Below are 17,137 nucleotides of genomic sequence, written 5' to 3' on the forward strand. Positions count from 1 at the left end.
GTTAAGAGACCTTTTTTGTACAGAATTATGTTTCCTACTTTTTATGTTCTATGATATTTTTTGATCAGATGCGTAGTTCTCGAGATATATCAAGATATTTAAAAGTTCCGAAACCGCACCAACGTAATAGAGATACAGAAACACCGTGGCCCCTTTCTTTGAGATAACTCTACACTATTGCGAGCTGTAAATGCCACTTCCAGCTTAGCTGTGCAGAAGAAGAACAAGAAGAAGAAGAAATATCTCGAAATATGTCCATCAGGACCCTTCCCTTGAGATAAATCTGCAAATATCTCGGAAACGAAATGAGCTATGGCAAAATGTTAAGAGAGCTTTTTTGTAGAGAATTATGTTTCCTACAATTTATGTTCTATGATATTTTTTGATCAGAAGCGTAGTTTTCGAGATATATCGAGATATGTAAAAGTTCCGAAGCCGCACCAACATAATAGAGATACAGAAACACCGTGGCCCCTTTCTTTGAGATAACTCTGCACTATTGCGAGCTGCAAATGCCACTTCCAGCTTAGCTGTGCAGAGGAAGAACAAGAAGAAGAAGAAATATCTCGAAATATGTCCGTCAGGCCAGTTCCTTTGAGCTGAATCTGCAAATATCTCGGAAACGAAACGAGCTATGGCAAAATGTTAAGAGACGTTTTTTGTAGAGAATTATGTTTCCTACAATTTATGTTCTATGATATTTTTTGATCAGAAGCGTAGTTTTCGAGATATATCGAGATACTTAAAAGTTCCGAAGCCGCACCAACATAATAGAGATACAGAAACACCGTGGCCCCTTTCTTTGAGATAACTGTGCACTAGTGCGAGCCGCAAATGCCACTTCCAGCTTAGCTGTGCAGAAGAAGAACAACAAGAAGAAGAAACATCTCGAAATATGTCCGTCAGGCCCCTTCCCTTGAGATAAATCTGCAAATATCTCGGAAACGAAGCGAGCTATGGCAAAATGTTAAGAGACCTTTTTTGTACAGAATTATGTTTCCTACTTTTTATGTTCTATGATATTTTTTGATCAGATGCGTAGTTCTCGAGATATATCAAGATATTTAAAAGTTCCGAAACCGCACCAACATAATAGAGATACAGAAACACCGTGGCCCCTTTCTTTGAGATAACTCTGCACTAGTGCGAGCCGCAAATGCCACTTCCAGCTTAGCTGTGCAGAAGAAGAACAACAAGAAGCAGAAATATCTCGAAATATGTCCGTTAGGCCCCTTCCCTTGAGATAAATCTGCAAATATCTCGGAAACGAAGCGAGCTATGGCAAAATGTTAAGAGACCTTTTTTGTAGAGAATTAAGTTTCCTACTTTTTATGTTCTATGATATTTTTTGATCAGATGCGTAGTTCTCGAGATATATCAAGATATTTAAAAGTTCCGAAGCCGCACCAACATAATAGAGATACAGAAACACCGTGGCCCCTTTCTTTGAGATAACTCTGCACTATTGCGAGCTGTAAATGCCACTTCCAGCTTAGCTGTGCAGAAGAAGAACAACAAGAAGAAGAAATATCTCGAAATATGTCCGTCAGGCCCCTGCCCTTGAGATATATCTGCAAATATCTCGGAAACGAAGCGAGCTATGGCAAAATGTTAAGCGACCTTTTTTGTAGAGAATTATGTTTCCTACAATTTATGTTCTATGATATTTTTTGATCAGACGCGTAGTTTTCGAGATATATCGAGATATTTAAAAGTTCCGAAGCCGCACCAACATAATAGAGATACAGAAACACCGTGGCCCCTTTCTTTGAGATAACTCTGCACTAGTGCGAGCCGCAAATGCCACTTCCAGCTTAGCTGTGCAGAAGAAGAACAACAAGAAGAAGAAATATCTCGAAATATGTCCGGCAGGCCCCTTCCCTTGAGATAAATCTGGAAATATCTCGGAAACGAAGAGAGCTATGGCAAAATGTTAAGAGACCTTTTTTGTAGAGAATGAAGTTTTCTACAATTTATGTTCTATGATATTTTTTGATCAGAAGCGTAGTTTTCGAGATATATCGAGATATTTAAAAGATCCGAAGCCGCACCAACATAATAGAGATACAGAAACACCGTGGCCCCTTTCTTTGAGATAACTCTGCACTAGTGCGAGGCGCAAATGCCGCTTCCAGCTTAGCTGTGCAGAAGAAGAACAACAAGAAGAAGAAATATCTCGAAATATGTCCGTCAGGCCCCTTCCCTCGAGATAAATCTGCAAATATCTCGGAAACGAAGCGAGCTATGGCATAATATTAAGAGACCTTTTTTGTAGAGAATTAAGTTTCCTACTTTTTATGTTCTATGATATTTTTTGATCGGATGCGTAGTTCTCGAGATATATCAAGATATTTAAAAGTTCCGAAGCCGCACCAACATAATAGAGATACAGAAACACCGTGGCCCCTTTCTTTGAGATAACTCTGCACTAGTGCGAGCCGCAAATGCCGCTTCCAGCTTAGCTGTGCAGAAGAGGAACAACAAGAAGAAGAAATATCTCGAAATATGTCCGTCAGGCCCCTTCCCTTGAGATAAATCTGCAAATATCTCGGAAACCAAGCGAGCTATCGCAAAATGTTAAGAGACATTATTTGTAGAGAATTAAGTTTCCTACTTTTTATGTTCTATGATATTTTTTGATCAGAAGCGTAGTTTTCGAGATATATCGAGATATTTAAAAGTTCCGAAGCCGCACCAACATAATAGAGATACAGAAACACCGTGGCCCCTTTCTTTGAGATAACTCTGCACTATTGCGACCTGCAAATGCCACTTCCAGCTTAGCTGTGCAGAAGAGGAACAACAAGAAGAAGAAATATCTCGGAATATGTCCGTCAGGCCCCTTCCCTTGAGCTAAATCTGCAAATATCTCGGAAACGATGCCAGCTATGGGAAAATGTTAAGAGACCTTTTTTATAGAGAATTAAGTTTCCTACTTTTCATGTTCTATGATATTTTTTGATCACATGCGTAGTTCTCGAGATATATCAAGATATTTAAAAGCTCCGAAGCTGCACCAACATAATAGAGGTACAGAAACACCGTGGCCCCTTTCTTTGAGATAACTCTGCACTATTGCGAGCTGCAAATGCCACTTCCAGCTTAGCTGTGCAGAAGGGGAACAACAAGAAGAAGAAATATCTCGGAATATGTCCGTCAGGCCCCTTCCCTTGAGCTAAATCTGCAAATATCTCGGAAACGATGCCAGCTATGGGAAAATGTTAAGAGACCTTTTTTGTAGAGAATTAAGTTTCCTACTTTTTATGTTCTATGATATTTTTTGATCAGATGCGTAGTTCTCAAGATATATCAAGATATTTAAAAGCTCCGAAGTTGCACCAACATAATAGAGGTACAGAAACACCGTGGCCCCTTTCTTTGAGATAACTCTGCACTATTGCGAGCTGCAAATGCCACTTCCAGCTTAGCTGTGCAGAAGAAGAACAACAAGAATAAGAAATATTTCGATATATGTCCGTCAGGCCCCTTCCCTTGAGATAAATCTGCAAATATCTCGGAAACGAAGCGAGCTACGGCAAAATGTTAAGAGACCTTTTTTGTAGAAAATTAGGTTTCCTACTTTTTATGGTCTATGATATTTTTTGATCAGATGCGTAGTTCTCGAGATATATCAAGATATTTAAAAGTTCCGAAGCCGCACCAACATAATAGAGATACAGAAACACCGTGGCCCCTTTCTTTGCGATAACTCTGCACTATTGCGAGCTGCAAATGCCACTTCCAGCTTAGCTGTGCAGAAGAAGAACAACAAGAAGAAGAAATATCTCGAAATATGTCCGTCAGGCCCCTTCCCTTGAGATAAATCTGCAAATATCTCGGAAACGAAGCGAGCTACGGCAAAATGTTAAGAGGCCTTTTTTGTAGAAAATTAGGATTCCTACTTTTTATGTTCTATGATATTTTTTGAACAGATGCGTAGTTCTCGAGATATATCAAGATATTTAAAAGTTCCGAAGCCGCACCAACATAATAGAGATACACAAACACCGTGGCCCCTTTCTTTGAGATAACTCTGCACTATTGCGCGCTGCAAATGCCACTTCCAGCTTAGCTGTGCAGAAGAAGAACAACAAGAAGAAGAAATATCTCGGAATATGTCCGTCAGGCCCCTTCCCTTGAGATATATCTGCAAATATCTCGGAAACGAAGCGAGCTATGGCAAAATGTTAACAAACCTTTTTTGTAGAGAATTAAGTTTCCTACTTTTTATGTTCTATGATATTTTTTGATCAGATGCGTAGTTCTCGAGATATATCCTGATATTTAAAAGTTCCGAAGCGGCACCAACATAATAGAGATACAGAAACACCGTGGCCCCTTTCTTTGAGGTAACTCTGCACTATTGCGAGCTGCAAATGCCACTTCCAGCTTAGCTGTGCAGAAGAAGAACAACAAGAAGAAGGAATATCTCGAAATATGTCCGTCAGGCCCCTTCCCTTGAGATAAATCTGCAAATATCTCGGAAACCAAGCGAGCTATGGCAAAATGTTTAGAGACCTTATTTGTAGAGAATTAAGTTTCCTACTTTTTATGTTCTACGATATTTTTTGATCAGATGCGTAGTTCTCGAGATATATCAAGATATTTAAAAGTTCCGAAGCCGCACCAACATAATAGAGATACAGAAACACCGTGGCCCCTTTCTTTGAGATAACTCTGCACTAGTGCGAGCCGCAAATGCCACTTCCAGCTTAGCTGTGCAGAAGAAGAACAACAAGAAGAAGAAGTATCTCGAAATATGTCCGTCAGGCCCGTTCCTTTGAGCTGAATCTGCAAATATCTCGGAAACGAAGCGAGCTATGGCAAAATGTTGAGAGACCTTTTTTGTAGAGAATAATGTTTCCTACAATTTACGTTCTATGATATTTTTTGATCAGAAGCGTAGTTCTCGAGATATATCAAGATATTTAAAAGTTCCGAAGACGCACCAACATAATAGAGATACAGAAACACCGTGGCCCCTTTCTTTGAGATAACTGTGCACTAGTGCGAGCCGCAAATGCCACTTCCAGCTTAGCTGTGCAGAAGAAGAACAACAAGAAGAAGAAATATCTCGAAATATGTCCGTCAGGCCCCTTCCCTTGAGATATATCTGCAAATATCTCGGAAACGAAGCGAGCCATGGCAAAATGTTAAGAGACCTTTTTTGTAGAGAATTAAGTTTCCTACTTTTTATGTTCTATGATATTTTTTGATGAGAAGCGTAGTTCTCGAGATATATCAAGATATTTAAAAGTTCCGAAGACGCACCAACATAATAGAGATACAGAAACACCGTGGCCCCTTTCTTTGAGATAACTCTGCACCATTGCGAGCTGCAAATGCCACTTCCAGTTTAGCTGTGCAGAAGAAGAACAACAAGAAGAGGAAATATCTCGAAATATGTCCGTCAGGCCCCTTCCCTTGAGATATATCTGCAAATATCTCGGAAACGAAACGAGCTATGGCAAAATGTTAAGAGACCTTTTTTGTAGAGAATTATGTTTCCTACAATTTATGTTCTATGATATTTTTTGATCAGAAGCGTAGTTCTCGAGATATATCAAGATATTTAAAAGTTCCGAAGCCGCACCAACATAATAGAGATACACAAACACCGTGGCCCCTTTCTTTGAGATAACTCTGCACTATTGCGCGCTGCAAATGCCACTTCCAGCTTAGCTGTGCAGAAGAAGAACAACAAGAAGAAGAAATATCTCGAAATATGTCCGTCAGGCCCCTTCCCTTGAGATATATCTGCAAATATCTCGGAAACGAAGCGAGCTATGGCAAAATGTTAACAAACCTTTTTTGTAGAGAATTAAGTTTCCTACTTTTTATGTTCTATGATATTTTTTGATCAGATGCGTAGTTCTCGAGATATATCCTGATATTTAAAAGTTCCGAAGCGGCACCAACATAATAGAGATACAGAAACACCGTGGCCCCTTTCTTTGAGGTAACTCTGCACTATTGCGAGCTGCAAATGCCACTTCCAGCTTAGCTGTGCAGAAGAAGAACAACAAGAAGAAGGAATATCTCGAAATATGTCCGTCAGGCCCCTTCCCTTGAGATAAATCTGCAAATATCTCGGAAACCAAGCGAGCTATGGCAAAATGTTTAGAGACCTTATTTGTAGAGAATTAAGTTTCCTACTTTTTATGTTCTACGATATTTTTTGATCAGATGCGTAGTTCTCGAGATATATCAAGATATTTAAAAGTTCCGAAGCCGCACCAACATAATAGAGATACAGAAACACCGTGGCCCCTTTCTTTGAGATAACTCTGCACTAGTGCGAGCCGCAAATGCCACTTCCAGCTTAGCTGTGCAGAAGAAGAACAACAAGAAGAAGAAGTATCTCGAAATATGTCCGTCAGGCCCGTTCCTTTGAGCTGAATCTGCAAATATCTCGGAAACGAAGCGAGCTATGGCAAAATGTTGAGAGACCTTTTTTGTAGAGAATAATGTTTCCTACAATTTACGTTCTATGATATTTTTTGATCAGAAGCGTAGTTCTCGAGATATATCAAGATATTTAAAAGTTCCGAAGACGCACCAACATAATAGAGATACAGAAACACCGTGGCCCCTTTCTTTGAGATAACTGTGCACTAGTGCGAGCCGCAAATGCCACTTCCAGCTTAGCTGTGCAGAAGAAGAACAACAAGAAGAAGAAATATCTCGAAATATGTCCGTCAGGCCCCTTCCCTTGAGATATATCTGCAAATATCTCGGAAACGAAGCGAGCCATGGCAAAATGTTAAGAGACCTTTTTTGTAGAGAATTAAGTTTCCTACTTTTTATGTTCTATGATATTTTTTGATGAGAAGCGTAGTTCTCGAGATATATCAAGATATTTAAAAGTTCCGAAGACGCACCAACATAATAGAGATACAGAAACACCGTGGCCCCTTTCTTTGAGATAACTCTGCACCATTGCGAGCTGCAAATGCCACTTCCAGTTTAGCTGTGCAGAAGAAGAACAACAAGAAGAGGAAATATCTCGAAATATGTCCGTCAGGCCCCTTCCCTTGAGATATATCTGCAAATATCTCGGAAACGAAACGAGCTATGGCAAAATGTTAAGAGACCTTTTTTGTAGAGAATTATGTTTCCTACAATTTATGTTCTATGATATTTTTTGATCAGAAGCGTAGTTTTCGAGATATATCGAGATATTTAACAGATCCGAAGCTGCACCAACATAATAGGGATACAGAAACACCGTGGCCCCTTTCTTTGAGATAACTCTGCACTAGTGCGAGCCGCAAATGCCGCTTCCAGCTTAGCTGTGCAGAAGAAGAACAACAAGAAGAAGAAATATCTCGAAATATGTCCGTCAGGCCCCTTCCCTCGAGATAATTCTGCAAATATCTCGGAAACGAAGCGAGCTATGGCAAAATGTTAAGAGACCTTTTTTGTAGAGAATTAAGTTTCCCACAATTTAGGTTCTATGATATTTTTTGATCAGAAGCGTAGTTTTCGAGATATATCGAGATATTTAAAAGATCCGAAGCCGCACCAACATAATAGAGATACAGAAACACCGTGGCCCCTTTCTTTGAGATCACTCTGCACCATTGCGAGCTGCAAATGCCACTTCCAGCTTAGCTGTGCAGAAGAAGACCAACAAGAAGAAGAAATATCTCGAAATATGTCCGTCAGGCCCCTTCCCTCGAGATAAATCTGCAAATATCTCGGAAACGAAGCGAGCTATGGCAAAATGTTAAGAGACCTTTTTTGTAGAGAATTAAGTTTCCTACTTTTTATGTTCTATGATATTTTTTGATCGGATGCGTAGTTCTCGAGATATATCAAGATATTTAAAAGTTCCGAAGCCGCACCAACATAATAGAGATACAGAAACACCGTGGCCCCTTTCTTTGAGATAACTCTGCACTATTGCGAGCTGTAAATGCCACTTCCAGCTTAGCTGTGCAGAAGAAGAACAACAAGAAGAAGAAATATCTGGAAATATGTCCGTCAGGCCCCTTCCCTTGAGATAAATCTGCAAATATCTCGGAAACGAAGCGAGCTACGGCAAAATGTTAAGAGACCTTTTTTGTAGAGAATTATATTTCCCACAACTTAGGTTCTATGATATTTTTTGATCAGAAGCGTAGTTTTCGAGATATATCGAGATATTTAAAAGATCCGAAGCCGCACCAACATAATAGAGATACAGAAACACCGTGGCCCCTTTCTTTGAGATAACTCTGCACCATTGCGAGCTGCAAATGCCACTTCCAGCTTAGCTGTGCAGAAGAAGACCAACAAGAAGAAGAAATATCTCGAAATATGTCCGTCAGGCCCCTTCCCTTGAGATAAATCTGCAAATATCTCGGAAACAAAGCGAGCTATGGCAAAATGTTAAGAGACCTTATTTGTAGAGAATTAAGTTTCCTACTTCTTATGTTCTATGATATTATTTGATCAGATGCGTAGTTCTCGAGATATATCAAGATATTTAAAAGTTCCGAAGCCGCACCAACATAATAGAGATACAGAAACACCGTGGCCCCTTTCTTTGAGATAACTCTGCGCTATTGCGAGCTGGAAATGCCACTTCCAGTTTAGCTGTGCAGAAGAAGAACAACAAGAAGAGGAAATATGTCGAAATATGTCCGTCAGGCCCCTTCCCTTGAGATATATCTGCAAATATCTCGGAAACGAAACGAGCTATCGCAAAATGTTAAGAGACCTTTTTTGTAGAGAATTATGTTTCCTACAATTTATGTTCTATGATATTTTTTCATCAGAAGCGTAGTTTTCGAGATATATCGAGATATTTAAAAGATCCGAAGCCGCACCAACATAATAGAGATACAGAAACACCGTGGCCCCTTTCTTTGAGATAACTCTGCACCATTGCGAGCTGCAAATGCCACTTCCAGCTTAGCTGTGCAGAAGAAGACCAACAAGAAGAAGAAATATCCCGAAATATGTCCGTCAGGCCCCTTCCCTTGAGATAAATCTGCATATATCTCGGAAACGAAGCGAGCTATGGCAAAATGTTAAGAGACCTTTTTGGTAGAGAATGAAGTTTCCTACTTTTTACGTTCTATGATATTTTTTGATCAGATGCGTAGTTCTCGAGATATATCAAGATATTTTAAAGTTCCGAAGCCGCACCAACATAATAGAGATACAGAAACACCGTGGCCCCTTTCTTTGAGATAACTCTGCACTACTGCGAGCTGGAAATGCCACTTCCAGTTTAGCTGTGCAGAAGAAGAACAACAAGAAGAAGAAATATCTCGAAATATGTCCGTCAGGCCCCTTCCCTTGAGATAAATCTGCAAATATCTCGGAAACGAAGCGAGCTATGGCAATATGTTAAGAGACCTTTTTTGTTGAGAATTAAGTTTCCTACTTTTTATGTTCCATGATATGTTTTGATCAGATGCGTAGTTCTCGAGATATATCAAGATATTTAAAAGTTCCCAAGCCGCACCAATATAATAGAGATACAGAAACACCGTGGCCCCTTTCTTTGAGATAACTCTGCACTATTGCGAGGTGCAAATGCCACTTCTAGCTTAGCTGTGCAGAAGAAGAACAACAAGAAGAAGAAATATCTCGAAATATGTCCGTCAGACCCCTTCCCTTGAGATAAATCTGCAAATATCTCGGAAACGAAGCGAGCTATGGCAAAATGTTAAGAGACCTTTTTTGTAGAGAATTATGTTTCCCACAATTTACGTTCTATGATATTTTTTGATCAGAAGCGTAGTTTTCGAGATATATCGAGATATTTAAAAGATCCGAAGCCGCACCAACATAATAGAGATACAGAAACACCGTGGCCCCTTTCTTGGAGATAACTCTGCACTATTGCGAGCTGCAAATGCCACTTCCAGCTTAGCTGTGCAGAAGAAGACCAACAAGAAGAAGAAATATCTCGAAATATGTCCGTCAGGCCCCTTCCCTTGAGATAAATCTGCAAATATCTCGGAAACGAAGCGAGCTATGGCAAAATGTTAAGAGACCTTTTTTGTTGAGAATTAAGTTTCCTACTTTTTATGTTCCATGATATGTTTTGATCAGATGCGTAGTTCTCGAGATATATCAAGATATTTAAAAGTTCCGAAGCCGCACCAACATAATAGAGATACAGAAACACCGTGGCCCCTTTCTTTGAGATAACTCTGCACTATTGCGAGCTGTAAATGCCACGTCCAGCTTAGCTGTGCAGAAGAAGAACAACAAGAAGAAGAAATATCTCGAAATATGTCCGTCAGGCCCCTTCCCTCGAGATAAATCTGCAAATATCTCGGAAACGAAGCGAGCTATGGCAAAATGTTAAGAGACCTTTTTTGTAGAGAATTAAGTTTCCTACTTTTTATGTTCTATGATATTTTTTGATCGGATGCGTAGTTCTCGAGATATATCAAGATATTTAAAAGTTCCCAAGCCGCACCAATATAATAGAGATACAGAAACACCGTGGCCCCTTTCTTTGAGATAACTCTGCACTATTGCGAGGTGCAAATGCCACTTCTAGCTTAGCTGTGCAGAAGAAGAACAACAAGAAGAAGAAATATCTCGAAATATGTCCGTCAGACCCCTTCCCTTGAGATAAATCTGCAAATATCTCGGAAACGAAGCGAGCTATGGCAAAATGTTAAGAGACCTTTTTTGTAGAGAATTATGTTTCCCACAATTTACGTTCTATGATATTTTTTGATCAGAAGCGTAGTTTTCGAGATATATCGAGATATTTAAAAGATCCGAAGCCGCACCAACATAATAGAGATACAGAAACACCGTGGCCCCTTTCTTGGAGATAACTCTGCACTATTGCGAGCTGCAAATGCCACTTCCAGCTTAGCTGTGCAGAAGAAGACCAACAAGAAGAAGAAATATCTCGAAATATGTCCGTCAGGCCCCTTCCCTTGAGATAAATCTGCAAATATCTCGGAAACGAAGCGAGCTATGGCAAAATGTTAAGAGACCTTATTTGTGGAGAATTAAGTTTCCTACTTTTTATGTTCTATGATATTATTTGATCAGATGCGTAGTTCTCGAGATATATCAAGATATTTAAAAGTTCCGAAGCCGCACCAACATAATAGAGATACAGAAACACCGTGGCCCCTTTCTTCGAGATAACTCTGCACTATTGCGAGCTGCAAATGCCACTTCCAGCTTAGCTGTGCAGAAGAAGAACAACAAGAAGAAGAAGTATCTCGAAAAATGTCCGTCAGGCCCCTTCCCTTGAGATAAATCTGCAAATATCTCGGAAACGAAGCGAGCTATGGCAAAATGTTAAGAGACCTTATTTGTAGAGAATTAAGTTTCCTACTTTTTATGTTCTATGATATTTTTTGATCAGATGCGTAGTTCTCGAGATATATCAAGATATTTAAAAGTTCCGAAGCCGCACCAACATAATAGAGATACAGAAACACCGTGGCCCCTTTCTTTGAGATAACTCTGCGCTATTGCGAGCTGGAAATGCCACTTCCAGTTTAGCTGTGCAGAAGAAGAACAACAAGAAGAGGAAATATCTCGAAATATGTCCGTCAGGCCCCTTCCCTTGAGATAAATCTGCAAATATCTCGGAAACGAAACGAGCTATGGCAAAATGTTAAGAGACCTTTCTTGTAGAGAATTATGTTTCCTACTTTTTATGTTCTATGATATTATTTGATCAGATGCGTAGTTCTCGAGATATATCAAGATATTTAAAAGTTCCGAAGCCGCACCAACATAATAGAGATACAGAAACACCGTGGCCCCTTTCTTTGAGATAACTCTGCACTATTGCGAGCTGCAAATGCCACTTCCAGCTTAGCTGTGCAGAAGAAGAACAACAAGAAGAAGAAATATCTCGAAATATGTCCGTCAGGCCCCTTCCCTTGAGATATATCTGCAAATATCTCGGAAACAAAGCGAGCTATGGCAAAATGTTAAGAGACCTTTTTTGTAGAGAATTAAGTTTCCTACAATTTATGTTCTATGATATTTTTTGATCAGAAGCGTAGTTTTCGAGATATATCGAGATATTTAAAAGTTCCGAAGCCGCACCAACATAATAGGGATACAGAAACACCGCGGCCCCTTTCTTTGAGATAACTCTGCAGTATTGCGAGCTGTAAATGCCACTTCCAGCTTAGCTGTGCAGAAGAAGAACAACAAGAAGAAGAAATATCTCGAAATATGTCCGTCAGGCCCCTTCCCTTGAGATAAATCTGCAAATATCTCGGAAACGAAGCGAGCTATGGCAAAATGTTAAGAGACGTTTTTTGTAGAGAATTATGTTTCGTACAATTTATGTTCTATGATATTTTTTGGTGAGAAGCGTAGTTTTCGAGATATATCGAGATATTTAAAAGTTCCAAAGCCGCACCAACATAATAGAGATACAGAAACACCGTGGCCCCTTTCTTTGAGATAACTCTGCAATATTGCGAGCTGCAAATGCATCTTCCAGCTTAGCTGTGCAGACGAAGAACAACAAGAAGAAGAAATATCTCGAAATATGTCCGTCAGGCCAGTTCCTTTGAGCTGAATCTGCAAATATCTCGGAAACGAAGCGAGCTATGGCAAAATGTTAAGAGACGTTTTTTGTAGAGAATTATGTTTCCTACAATTTATGTTCTATGATATTTTTTGATCAGAAGCGTAGTTTTCGAGATATATCGAGATATTTAAAAGTTCCGAAGCCGCACCAACATAATAGGGATACAGAAACACCGTGGCCCCTTTCTTTGAGATAACTCTGCAGTATTGCGAGCTGTAAATGCCACTTCCAGCTTAGCTGTGCAGAAGAAGAACAACAAGAAGAAGAAATATCTCGAAATATGTCCGTCAGGCCCCTTCCCTTGAGATATATCTGCAAATATCTCGGAAACGAAGCGAGCTATGGCAAAATGTTAAGAGACCTTTTTTGTAGAGAATTAAGTTTCCTACTTTTTATGTTCTATGATATTTTTTGATCAGATGCGTAGTTCTCGAGATATATCAAGATATTTAAAAGTTCCGAAGCCGCACCAACATAATAGAGATACAGAAACACCGTGGCCCCTTTCTTTGAGATAACTCTGCATTATTGCGAGCTGTAAATGCCACTTCCAGCTTAGCTGTGCAGAAGAAGAACAACAAGAAGAAGAAATATCTCGAAATATGTCCGTCAGGCCCCTTCCCTTGAGATATATCTGCAAATATCTCGGAAACGAAGCGAGCTATGGCAAAATGTTAAGAGACCTTTTTTGTAGAGAATTAAGTTTCCTACTTTTTATGTTCTATGATATTTTTTGATCAGATGCGTAGTTCTCGAGATATATCAAGATATTTAAAAGTTCCGAAGCCGCACCAACATAATAGAGATACAGAAACACCGTGGCCCCTTTCTTTGAGATAACTCTGCATTATTGCGAGCTGTAAATGCCACTTCCAGCTTAGCTGTGCAGAAGAAGAACAACAAGAAGAAGAAATATCTCGAAATATGTCCGTCAGGCCCCTTCCCTTGAGATATATCTGCAAATATCTCGGAAACGAAGCGAGCTATGGCAAAATGTTAAGAGACCTTTTTTGTAGAGAATTATGTTTCGTACAATTTATGTTCTATGATATTTTTTGGTGAGAAGCGTAGTTTTCGAGATATATCGAGATATTTAAAAGTTCCAAAGCCGCACCAACATAATAGAGATACAGAAACACCGTGGCCCCTTTCTTTGAGATAACTCTGCACTAGTGCGAGCCGCAAATGCCACTTCCAGCTTAGCTGTGCAGAAGAAGAACAACAAGAAGAAGAAATATCTCGAAATATGTCCGTCAGGCCCCTTCCCTTGAGATAAATCTGCAAATATCTCGGAAACGAAGCGAGCTATGGCAAAATGTGGAGAGACCTTTTTTGTAGAGAATTAAGTTTCCTACGTTTTATGTTCTATGATATTTTTTGATCAGATGCGTAGTTCTCGAGATATATCAAGATATTTAAAAGTTCCGAAGCCGCACCAACATAATAGAGATACAGAAACACCGTGGCCCCTTTCTTTGAGATAACTCTGCACTATTGCGAGCTGCACTTGCCACTTCCAGCTTAGCTGTGCAGAAGAAGAACATCAAGAAGAAGAAATATCTCGAAATATGTCCGTCAGGCCCCTTCCCTTGAAATAAATCTGCAAATATCTCGGAAACGAAGAGAGCTATGGCAAAATGTTAAGAGACCTTTTTTGTAGAGAATTAAGTTTCCTACTTTTTATGTTCTATGATATTTTTTGATCTGATGCGTAGTTCTCGAGATATATCAAGATATTTAAAAGTTCCGAAGCCGCACCAACATAATAGAGATACAGAAACACCGTGGCCCCTTTCTTTGAGATAACTCTGCACTATTGCGAGCTGTAAATGCCACTTCCAGCTTAGCTGTGCAGAAGAAGAACAACAAGAAGAAGACATATCTCGAAATATGTCCGTCAGGCCCCTTCCCTTGAGATATATCTGCAAATATCTCGGAAACGACGCGAGCTATGGCAAAATGTTAAGAGACCTTTTTTGTAGAGAATTATGTTTCCTACAATTTATGTTCTATGATATTTTTTGATCAGAAGCGTAGTTTTCGAGATATATCGAGATATTTAAAAGTTCCGAAGCCGCACCAACATAATAGAGATACAGAAACACCGTGGCCCCTCTCTTTGAGATAACTCTGCACTATTGCGAGCTGTAAATGCCACTTCCAGCTTAGCTGTGCAGAAGAAGAACAACAAGAAGAAGACATATCTCGAAATATGTCCGTCAGGCCCCTTCCCTTGAGATATATCTGCAAATATCTCGGAAACGAAGCGAGGAATTGCAAAATGTTAAGAGACCTTTTTTGTAGAGAATTAAGTTTCCTACTTTTTATGTTCTATGATATTTTTTGATCAGATGCGTAGTTCTCGAGATATATCAAGATATTTAAAAGTTCCGAAGCCGCACCAACATAATAGAGATACAGAAACACCGTGGCCCCTTTCTTTGAGATAACTCTGCACTATTGCGAGCTGTAAATGCCACTTCCAGCTTAGCTGTGCAGAAGAAGAACAACAAGAAGAAGAAATATCTCGAAATATGTCCGTCAGGCCCCTTCCCTTGAGATATATCTGCAAATATCTCGGAAACGAAGCGAGCTATGGCAAAATGTTAAGAGACCTTTTTTGTAGAGAATTATGTTTCGTACAATTTATGTTCTATGATATTTTTTGGTGAGAAGCGTAGTTTTCGAGATATATCGAGATATTTAAAAGTTCCAAAGCCGCACCAACATAATAGAGATACAGAAACACCGTGGCCCCTTTCTTTGAGATAACTCTGCACTATTGCGAGCTGTAAATGCCACTTCCAGCTTAGCTGTGCAGAAGAAGAACAACAAGAAGAAGAAATATCTCGAAATATGTCCGTCAGGCCCCTTCCCTTGAGATATATCTGCAAATATCTCGGAAACGAAGCGAGCTATGGCAAAATGTTAAGAGACCTTTTGTGTAGAGAATTATGTTTCGTACAATTTACGTTCTATGATATTTTTTGGTGAGAAGCGTAGTTTTCGAGATATATCGAGATATTTAAAAGTTCCGAAGCCGCACCAACATAATAGAGATACAGAAACACCGTGGCCCCTCTCTTTGAGATAACTCTGCACTATTGCGAGCTGGAAATGCCACTTCCAGTTTAGCTGTGCAGAAGAAGAACAACAAGAAGAAGAAATATCTCGAAATATGTCCGTCAGGCCCCTTCCCTTGAGATAAATCTGCAAATATCTCGGAAACGAAGCGAGCTATGGCAAAATGTTAGGAGACCTTTTTTGTAGAGAATTAAGTTTCCTACTTTTTATGTTCTATGATATTTTTTGATCAGATGCGTAGTTCTCGAGATATATCAAGATATTTAAAAGTTCCAAAGCCGCACCAACATAATAGAGATACAGAAACACCGTGGCCCCTCTCTTTGAGATAACTCTGCACTATTGCGAGCTGTAAATGCCACTTCCAGCTTAGCTGTGCAGAAGAAGAACAACAAGAAGAAGACATATCTCGAAATATGTCCGTCAGGCCCCTTCCCTTGAGATATATCTGCAAATATCTCGGAAACGAAGCGAGCTATGGCAAAATGTTAAGAGACCTTTTTTGTAGAGAATTATGTTTCCTACAATTTATGTTCTATGATATTTTTTGATCAGAAGCGTAGTTTTCGAGATATATCGAGATATTTAAAAGTTCCAAAGCCGCACCAACATAATAGAGATACAGAAACACCGTGGCCCCTTTCTTCGAGATAACTCTGCACTATTGCGAGCTGCAAATGCCACTTCCAGCTTAGCTGTGCAGAGGAAGAACAACAAGAAGAAGAAATATCTCGAAATATGTCCGTCAGGCCAGTTCCTTTGAGCTGAATCTGCAGATATCTCGGAAACGAAGCGAGCTATGGCAAAATGTTAAGAGACGTTTTTTGTAGAGAATTATGTTTCCTACAATTTATGTTCTATGATATTTTTTGTACAGAAGCGTAGTTTTCGAGATATATCGAGATATTTAAAAGTTCCGAAGCCGCACCAACATAATAGGGATACAGAAACACCGTGGCCCCTTTCTTTGAGATAACTCTGCAGTATTGCTAGCTGTAAATGCCACTTCCAGCTTAGCTGTGCAGAAGAAGAACAACAAGAAGAAGAAATATCTCGAAATATGTCCGTCAGGCCCCTTCCCTTGAGATAAATCTGCAAATATCTCGGAAACGAAGAGAGCTATGGCAAAATGTTAAGAGACCTTTTTTGTAGAGAATTAAGTTTCCTACTTTTTATGTTCTATCATATTTTTTGATCTGATGCGTAGTTCTCGAGATATATCAAGATATTTAAAAGTTCCGAAGCCGCACCAACATAATAGAGATACAGAAACACCGTGGCCCCTTTCTTTGAGATAACTCTGCACTATTGCGAGCTGTAAATGCCACTTCCAGCTTAGCTGTGCAGAAGAAGAACAACAAGAAGAAGAAATATCTCGAAATATGTCCGTCAGGCCCCTTCCCTTGAGATAAATCTGCAAATATCTCGGAAACGAAGCGAGCTACGGCAAAATGTTAAGAGACCTTTTTTGTAGAGAATTATATTTCCCACAACTTAGGTTCTATGATATTTTTTGATCAGAAG

Source organism: Osmia lignaria, unplaced genomic scaffold (genome assembly GCF_051020975.1).
Source record: "Osmia lignaria lignaria isolate PbOS001 unplaced genomic scaffold, iyOsmLign1 scaffold0006, whole genome shotgun sequence".
Lineage (NCBI taxonomy): Eukaryota > Metazoa > Arthropoda > Insecta > Hymenoptera > Megachilidae > Osmia > Osmia lignaria.